Below are 9,488 nucleotides of genomic sequence, written 5' to 3'. Positions count from 1 at the left end.
CCTCACTCTTTATTTGAAGTCAACCCCCCCCCCCCACCACCACACACACACACACATAGAAAAGTCGTTCTCTCCCCCAAACACCAACACACGAGCACATTAACACCCCTCTCTCTTGTAAAGTCCGGACCCCAACATAGGTCTCTATCACTTTGTCTCTCGGGCATGCACACATCTCTTCCCTCACTCTCTAGGTCTCCCGCTATCTCTCTTACCCAAGCACACGCACTATGTAGAGTGTATATTTCCCATACACACAAAACGTCGCCCCCAAACGTCTATCTCCCTAGTCATGTGGTTCTCGCGCACTCACCTCACACACCACCCCCACTGCAAACAAGCACACTTTGTCTCCTTGTGCACCACTCTCCTCTTTCTATCTCTCCCACATGTGGACCCGCCCCAGCTCCTTCCCTGTATACATATATGTCGTGACTCTTTGCATAGCTCCCTAATGTATAATCGTTCTCGATTTCGCACATTGTTCTCTACACCATCTATTCCAGATCTCTCATGAAGTCCCTATCACACACACGATGACTCGCTTCCCTTGCGTCTCCGTTCATAGGCCAATTTCGGACAACATCAACATTGTCTCCCTATCTATACGCCATTTATGGACACAAACGACCCCTCTCGCCCCCTCTCTTCCTGTCTCTCTCTCTCTCTCTCTCCATCGCTAGCTCTCTCTTTCTCTCGCTCTCACACCCCTCTCCCACACACACACTCGATGTCTCTTCCAAATAGTCTGCTCCCCCCGCCCGCACCCGTGCTATCTCGCTACTACACATGTCACACCATTCCCCCTTCCCTTATACTAGGTTTACATCATCAGTGGTCTCTCTACTCCACATACACTCTCTCCCTCTCATACACAAACGCGTGCACAAACACACACAGACACGCACAAACACCCATTTATCTGGATCCTCATCTCTCCTCATGTCCGCATGTGTATCTCACACACTCACTCTCTAATTATGTATATGTGTCTCCACGTTTATTTTACTTCCTCTATACCGGAGTAGTACTATTTGCTGCACAAATATTACTGACCGCCATATTTGAGCACAACATTATTATGCATGGACCTTGACTATGTACGTCACCATGTGTCCAGATCTGGGATGCCGCATGTACCAGATGAACGGCGCCGAGTTCGACCCCCGTGATGCTACGTGGGTGCCGAGGAACACTCTTGGAGAGTACTCGCTTTTCATCGGGGACAGCTACCCCATTGTGAAGCGGATGCCACCTTCCGTGCACGACACGGAAGGCCTGCCGTTCATGAAGCATGGTTGTGTCTTCAGTGCGCACCGCCGGATGAACGTCATGCTGGGACACGATATCCCTAATTTATGCCGCTTTAGCTTGGATGAGTCTCCATCGTGTGGAACCGGACTAGAAAGCTGCGACAATGATTCCCGTTGCCCACCGCTATGGATCGTGCCATCCATGAAGAACACCTGGGACTGGAACCTGGAGGAGGACATGTAGCCCATCTATAACGTGTAAGTGGAGTATGGTAATTGTGAACGGTAGCGTTGTGAATATATGTACACTAGTCGTGCACAAAGTTATCACATGAATTGGAGATGAATTTGTGTGGCATACTGGCATTTGTCCTTTAGAATTTATTACTAGTAAATGTGTTATGTGTACGTGCAACTTGTGTGGTTGTTGCACGGGCTCCAACACGCTCTTTGAGAAAAAAAGGTGGCACAGCTTTGGATATATGTGACGCGGCGACATCATACAGTAGCATCGTTCGCTATAGTTGTAGTACACTCCTACTAGGACGGCAACTCCTATAAAACCTTGCGCTTGGCTCTTTGCCTCTTCGGGAGGTTCAACAGTTCATACTCGTGTGAACCTTGCACTTGGCTCTTCGCCTCTTCGGAAGGTCCAACAATGATGATACTACAGTACAATATGCTTCTGGCAATCTGACACCGATTGAACTGCTGCACGTCCACCGCGAGGGCGAGGGCGAGGGCGAGGGCGAGGGAGAGGGAGAGGGAGAGGGCGCTGTAGTCAAAACCCTCTCCTAGTCCTGCAAACCACCGCGCGCGTGGGCGAGGGAGAGGCGTAGTAAGCAAGCTTCTCCTCGTTCGGCGAGTTGACGGGACACATCAAAGTAGTACTAGTACTAGTAGTAGTAGTCCATACTGCGTCCTTTCCGATTAATATGGCTTAATTTGAAACAAGAAAAATACACTGGCGGTCAACGTATGTAACAATACGCTCTTTACGGTCACTACATATAGTTTTGCGGCGATTATACGATCACTAGCTCATCGTAGAGCACCGTATTGCACCCTACTGACCGGCCACAAAGTCGACGTGGCACTTTGTTGACTGGTTAAATTGTCACCTGGTTTCTGGGTCCCACCTGTCAGTTGGCAGAGCAAAGAAATCAGTTAAACAAAACTTTACGCAGGCGCGACACGAGTCCAACCCTTGCGCGCGAACCGCCCTGGCTGTGTATGTGAGTGCATGCACGTGTCCTCCCCCGGTCTTCCAACAAAGAGTGTACATCGGCTATAAAACAAAGAGTGTAGTACATGATGTACATCTACACTTCCAATGCATTTAGCCTTTAATCTAAATCGATATTGATTGACTAATGCACCAACTTGTGCTGTAGGTATAGGCTACATGTCTATCCTTAATTACAGCATGCAACGGCCTTCATTTAATCTTCTTATCTCAATGGTCGCATGCACACATAAGTCTGCTACTTTTGGGCGTTAATTATGCCCTGGTCAATGTGTAAATCTCTAAATGTACAGTCTTTCAAGGACGTAGGGAGTAGGTTGAGCACTTGAGCGTGAGCGTGTGTGTTGCGCCGTGTGCTGTGTGCCGCATGGGTGTGTGAGTGTTGCGTGCGTCCATGTGTACTTGTGAGTGTTGCATGTTGCATGCATGCATGCATGCATGGGGCTTACTCCCTCCCATTGACATGTTCATATTTCAAGCTTCCTCTGTTCCCTCCATATGGTGATACTCCCTCTATTCCTAAATAGTACGGAGTAAAAGCCTCCCTCCGTTCCCAAATACGGAGTATTTGTCTTTCTACAGATTTCAACAAGTGACTAGGTACGGAGCAAAATGAGTGAAGTGAGCATAGAGGCATAGGGATACTGTAGAAAGGAAGTCCTCGCGATCCATTATTCCCCATCTCGGTCAGAGAGAACTATTCAACTAGTCTTCGCAGTGAAGTGACAATACACGCTGCAGCAGATGGGACACGTAATTAATAAGCTGAACCAGCGTGTTGGTGTTACTAAATCAGCCTTACCCAGTACTGCCATCATGTTTGCCAGTAGAGCACGCTTCCGCAAATACGCCTACGCACCTCTGTCCTCCATTAACTGACATATGGGCCCTGTTGTGGTAGACCCACATGTCATCGGTGTAACTATTTACACTCCGATGGACGGTATATCCTGGTGGTAGTACTAGTAGAATTGAGATTGAATGCACTTTCTTCCCCGTCTTCCACTCTTCTTCCTCCTCTCTTCTTCTTCCTCCTCTCTTCCCCATCGTCGGCCGCACACCATTTACCCCCACTCACTGCTCGCCCTCCGGCACCATCTTCCTTGGTAGCTCGCGCGTACCATATCCCCCCGCTCACTGCTGGGCCACACGAGGAGAAGCTTCTTCGCTCGCCCGCCCGAATCCACTTCCCCGCTGGCTCGCAGGCACCGAAAACCCCAATGGCATAACCGACTGACACGAAGAGCCGCGATTGGAATTCCCTCCCCGATGTTCTCTTAGAGTAGATCTGTAGTCGTATGGACCTACTCAGCACCGTCCGTCTGGCCGCATGCTCGGTGTCTTTGTACCTCTACTCGTCTGCAACCGGCCGACTCTTTTCAAGACACCCTGCTTGCTGATGCCCGATCCTCGCAGGTGGCCCAGAGACTGACTTGACGATCCTACGGAGGTTGCCGTGGTTCCCCTCGACATACTACCACTACCCGTCCACCTGTCCTTCATGTGCGGCCACTACTGGGCGGGCATGAAGGCCAACTGGATCGTCCTCATCCACCACACCGGTAGTCCGTGGCGTCTCGTGGATATCTACACCTAGCGAGAATTCACCCTTCCATTGTTGGATACCCCCGCCATCGAGCCTCGCGGCCCGGCGGACACTCCTGCCTACTACGCACGAGACGCGTCAAGCTTTTGGCTCGACCTCTGTTTGCAAAAAGTTGTACGCTGCGAAGTGCCCACACCATCAGAAGACTACATGGATTACAAGCTCATTGCCTTGTTCAACATGGGATTAGTCTATCTGGAATCCGGTCTCCATACATGGTTATGGCTCATCATCAATCCTGTTGAGGCAACAATTCTGTCTGATGCTATAGTGCATGATGGCAGCATTTACGCGGTCGACGCACAGATTGGCTGCTTATACTGGTGGAATCTATCGTCGTGTAATTGTTCTATCTCATCTCATCTTTACCTTATGAATACGACTGCCTGTTCATTTGTTACAAATTTAGAATGCATAGCATGTCTATAACCACATCATTGCTATATGTTCCTCTCATGTCCTAGATTTTTATGACCACACATGTTATTGTTAGAGTTGATATGAGAACAATTGGCATCTAATGATTGTTAGAATACATATTATGAGAATAACATCATGATTGCTATATGTTACTCTCGTTTACAAGATTTTTATAACAACACATGTTATTGCTTAGAGTTGATATGAGAACAGTAGTAGTAAGTGCTATGGTAGAATATGAGTAGGCGCTGTCATAGCTGTTTTCCTCTCATTGTTACATGATGTTTGAACCATGACATATTGCTAGAATATGAAAGCCATTGGCTTATTTTTTAACTTGGGGTATGATTATGACCATGGCATTGCAATTCCCTATCTATGATATGTGTCACTGTTATAATAATCTTAATTCCACTTTTGGTCTCCAATTTGAATTGTTGCAGTAGACGCAAATGCGCTGGCCTTCATGATTCCAGGACCTGGAATCATACCAGACGATGGGTGGTGGTTTATCGCTCGTTCAGCTGACGGCGGTCATTTGATGCTCATTCGCACGTACAAGTTGACCAAGCCATTACATCAAACCATATGCAGTACAATGCGTTGGGCGTTTGTGACATTGATGGCTATGGCTGCTTCGTGTTCGAGAAAGATCCCAGCTCCGTTGGGCCAGGCGTATTCAACTGGAGGCGGGTTTACAGCCTCGGCAACCACTCCTTGTTCCTCGGGCTCAATTATCCGATCATCCAACCAATCATCGATCATATCACCGGCGATGATTACTGTGCTATGCAACTTCCATTCGCCAGGGGGGGCTGTGTTTACACATCATACCATGGGTTTCATGAATCACCATATCCAGAGATTTGTCGACACAACTTGTTGGCAGAAAATCTTTAGTGTGTGAAAGGCATCAAGCTTCCATGCGATGGATGGCTTTTGCAAACCCGACATGCGGCGATGTGGTTCATGCCAACAGCAAATATGCACAACTTGATTCGTGCTGATATCTAGACTGAGCCATGTATTCTGCTACTGTAGCACGACCCTCTTTTGTTGGATATTATGTACTGTTGTTAGTTTGAAGCACTCCTCTGGTTTGCAGGATAGATACCTTCCTGGGATCAAGTGCATCCTAACTCACCTGCGCAGGATGTACTGATATCAGTTACGCTTCAAGTGCGTACTTGTTAGTTAAACCTATGTATAAATTGTGACACTAAATACGACTAGTAAGTAGTACAGTAGCAGTACTAGTATACGTCGGTCAAATTATTCATCATGTCCACACATTGAATTGACGTGACAACACGCTGCGCGTGAGGTGACACAAGAATCCGGCGGCTTGTTCGGGTATTCTGGACTTCAGATTTGGAGTACCACTTATCTGTCGAAATCTTTCATCATTCACTTAAAACAGTCGATTGATCATACATTGAGTACCATATAACTGGAATTACCGATGCAAGTCGAAGAAGGATTGGCCGATGCTGCCGGCTGGCGTCAAGTTCGATCCCACGGATCAGGAGCTGATCGAGCACCTTGAGGCCAAAGTGAGTGCTGACAGCGCGAGATTTCAGTCTCTCATCGATTTGTTCATACCAACCATCGACAGCGAGCACGACATATGCTACACCCAACCTGAGAAACTTCCAGGTAAGACATCGATCGGCCGTCTACTTGCACAAACATATTCCTTTGTTTATAGCTCTATTTTTCTTTTTAGACGCAGACCTGGTGAAGCAATTACAATTTGACAGTTAATAAAAAGTGAAACAAGTGACTGCAACATGCCAAAGATGTTATGAAAATGCCAACTAGGTACACTAAAACCTGTATTCCACAATACTGCAGGTATCACACTGAGTGGCCTAAGGAAGCATTTCTTCCAGCGCAATTCCAGGGCATTCAAAAGGGGCACGTGGACACGTCGCAAGATACAGTCGGAGTGCGGCATGCACGCGATGTGGCACAAGACCGGCAATACCTTGCCGGTGATGGTCAACGGCCGGCAAGACGGGCAGCAAAAAAGGTTCTAGTGCTGCACACCAACAAGAACTTCGACCAGCAGAGGACCAACTGGGTGATGCACTAGTACCACCTCGGGGACCTGGAGCAAGAGAAGGAGCGGGAGCTGGTCCTCTGCAAGATTTTCTACCAGACAAACAGTAGGGCCAGGAGTAAAAGATTATAAGTTAGATTGGTATTGGTAGTTGTACTACCTTGTCGTCCACAAGTTGGTATTGTTCTTAACGATCTTTTGGTATGAACTTGCATTTGCTTCTAAACATCATGCCGAGGGTCGACGTGGATATAAAGCTGAATCATTTGTTTCGAAACGAATTTTCAGGCACCTGATTTTTATTTGATGGGTAGCATAAGCACCCGCCGTTCGAATTCCCAGTTCTCCAATTTTTTCGAAACAAGTGCATGCACTTATTATCACGATAAAAAAAATATCCGTGCTGCATCCTAGTTATCAGTCTGTACTTGCAGAATTCTCTCGTTTATTGAGCACGTATATTGTTTTTTCAGGTCGAGCAAGTTTCAACTGGGCTGTAGACTGCCCAGGGTTGGTTTTGTTTTTAACAGGCCCAGCCCATGACGACAATGGGGCACAAAGATCCAGCAGGTATCTAATGGCCTCTGGCCCGCCAGCGTTAGTTATATTTTGTCTTACAACATCCGCAGGCAGTTTTTTACTGAATCAAACACACAGCCCGGTTCTATTTTCCTCTTGAAACGCATGCCCTACATCCATTTTCTAATCTCTACCTATAGTTTTACTAGTTCATATACACATATCATTATATTGAAAACACATAAAATTCCCTTTTCATATTTACATCCTTATTTTTGTTGTTTTTTCTCACCCAGCGCTGATTTTTTTACCACTGGTTTTCCCTTAAACCAACTCAATTGTCCCACGTCTTATTTGCTTACAAAAACAAAACGATTTTTTTGGCAAATCAATAAGTTCTTAAAAAATGTTTATCATTTCGGGATTACAACAGTTCGAACTCCACCGAAATATGGAAAATAAGGTTGAACTTTTTGACCGTGGTCCTGGGCAGAAAATGGGATGTAATAAATTACTTAAGAATTAGCAAATGGGCTGCAAATTATAAAAAATAGCAAATGGGCTTTATGTTGTCTGTCACAGATTTGGAGGCTGACTTCTGGGCCTACTAAGTGCATGCGTACACAAGGTTTCTCAAAAAGAAACTTAGTCAACAATCGACTCTACCAGCGTCAGGCCGTTAGATGTCAATCTAACGGCAATCGTGCTTCTTCAGTCTCTGATCTTCCTGCCCCAGCCGCCCAAACCAGCGCCATCGGAACCGCCTGCTCCTGCCTCCCATGGCCGGCAGTGCTACCGGGCAGGCCTCACGGCCCCATCATACTCGCATCCCTGGCCTGTCTATCCCTCTACTCACCCACACCTCCTGTTATTTTCTGGCGATGGCAGCCGAACCAGTCAACCCTCGTACTCTTCGTAGGCCCTTCGTAGGCCTCATGTCGTTCCCTTCGTAGGCCTCACCGTCGTCCCTTTCGTTCCCTTCGTAGGCCTCGCCGTCGTCCACCGCCCTGGTGCTCTCGGCGCGGCGTGGTCAACGATGTCCATCCAACGGCCGTAGTGCTTCTTCAACCTCTGGTCTTCTTGCCCCAGCCGCCCAAAGCAGCGCCGGTCGTGCCGCATGCTCCTGCGTCCCGTGGCCGGCTGTGCTGCCGCAGAGGCCTCACCGTCCCCATACTACTCCCACCGCTGGCCAGGCCATCCCTCCACTCACTCACTCCCCCTGTTATTCTGCGGCGACGGTAGCATCACACCGCAGTCGAACCAGTGAACCCTCGTACTCCTCTCCGTGTGGGCATCCACTTCTGAGTCTTCCCCGGCTCCGCGTCGTCCCCTTCCTAGGCCTCGCCGTCGTCCACCGCCATGGTGCTCTCGGCGCGGCGTGGTCAATGTGGTCAACGACCGACTTCCATCGGAAGTGTACTGTACGTGGAGAGGCTGACAGCTGGGTCCACGGCAGCCGCAAGGAAGTGCCTCCTTATTACGCGCAAAATAATTATTCCTCCACCTGACAGTAGGGACCCACCGGACGGGCCACCAGTATTTCGCGGAAAAAACGTTTCCCCCTGATTGCTGGGACCCACCGGAAGGGCCACCGTATTTCGCAAAAAAATGTTTGCCCCTGACTGCTGGGACCCACCGGACGGACCACCGTATTTCGCGAAAAAAACGTTCCCCCCGCTGTCAGCTCGGACCCACCAGAAGTGCGGCCGGCTCTGCTGCCGCGCAGGCCTCACCGCCCCATCGTACTCCCATCGCTGGCCAAGCCATCCCTCTACTCACCCACACGTGCTGTTATTCTCCAGCGACGACAGACGAACAAGTAAACCCTCGTACAGTCGTACTCCCCTCCGCGTGGGAAACAACTGCCGAGTCTTCCCTGCCTCCGTGTCGTTCCCTTCCTAGGCCTCGCTGTCGTCCACTGCCCTGGTGCTCTCGGCGCGGCCTGGTCAACGTGGTCAACGACCGACATGCATCTGAAGTGGACTGTACGTGGAGAGGCCGACAACTGGGTCCACGGCCGCACGCAAGGAAATGCCTCCTTATTACGCGCAAAATAATGATTCCTCCACCTGACATCAGGGACCCATCGAAAGGGCCTCTGTATTTTGCGAAAAAAACGTTACCGCCGCTGACAGCTCGGACCCGCCAGCTACATCTTTGCATGCAAGGAAGTGCCTCCTTATTACGCAAAAAAATGAATACTCCCCCTGCTAGCTGGGACCCAACATGGTGGGAGGCTGACTTGTGGGCCTACTAAGTTGTTGTCCCATGTGCATCTCTTTAGGAAAAACATCCACCTAATCCTGCCAGGCTAGGCACAAAGCCCATCCTTACCGTGAAGAAATTGTATAGATCAAATCTGTGAAAAGAAAAAAAATATGG

This window comes from Triticum aestivum, chromosome 2D (genome assembly GCF_018294505.1).
Source record: "Triticum aestivum cultivar Chinese Spring chromosome 2D, IWGSC CS RefSeq v2.1, whole genome shotgun sequence".
In the NCBI taxonomy this organism is placed as follows: Eukaryota; Viridiplantae; Streptophyta; class Magnoliopsida; order Poales; family Poaceae; genus Triticum; species Triticum aestivum.
The sequence above is the reverse complement of the archived record's forward strand: the minus strand, read 5'-3'. Positions refer to the sequence as shown.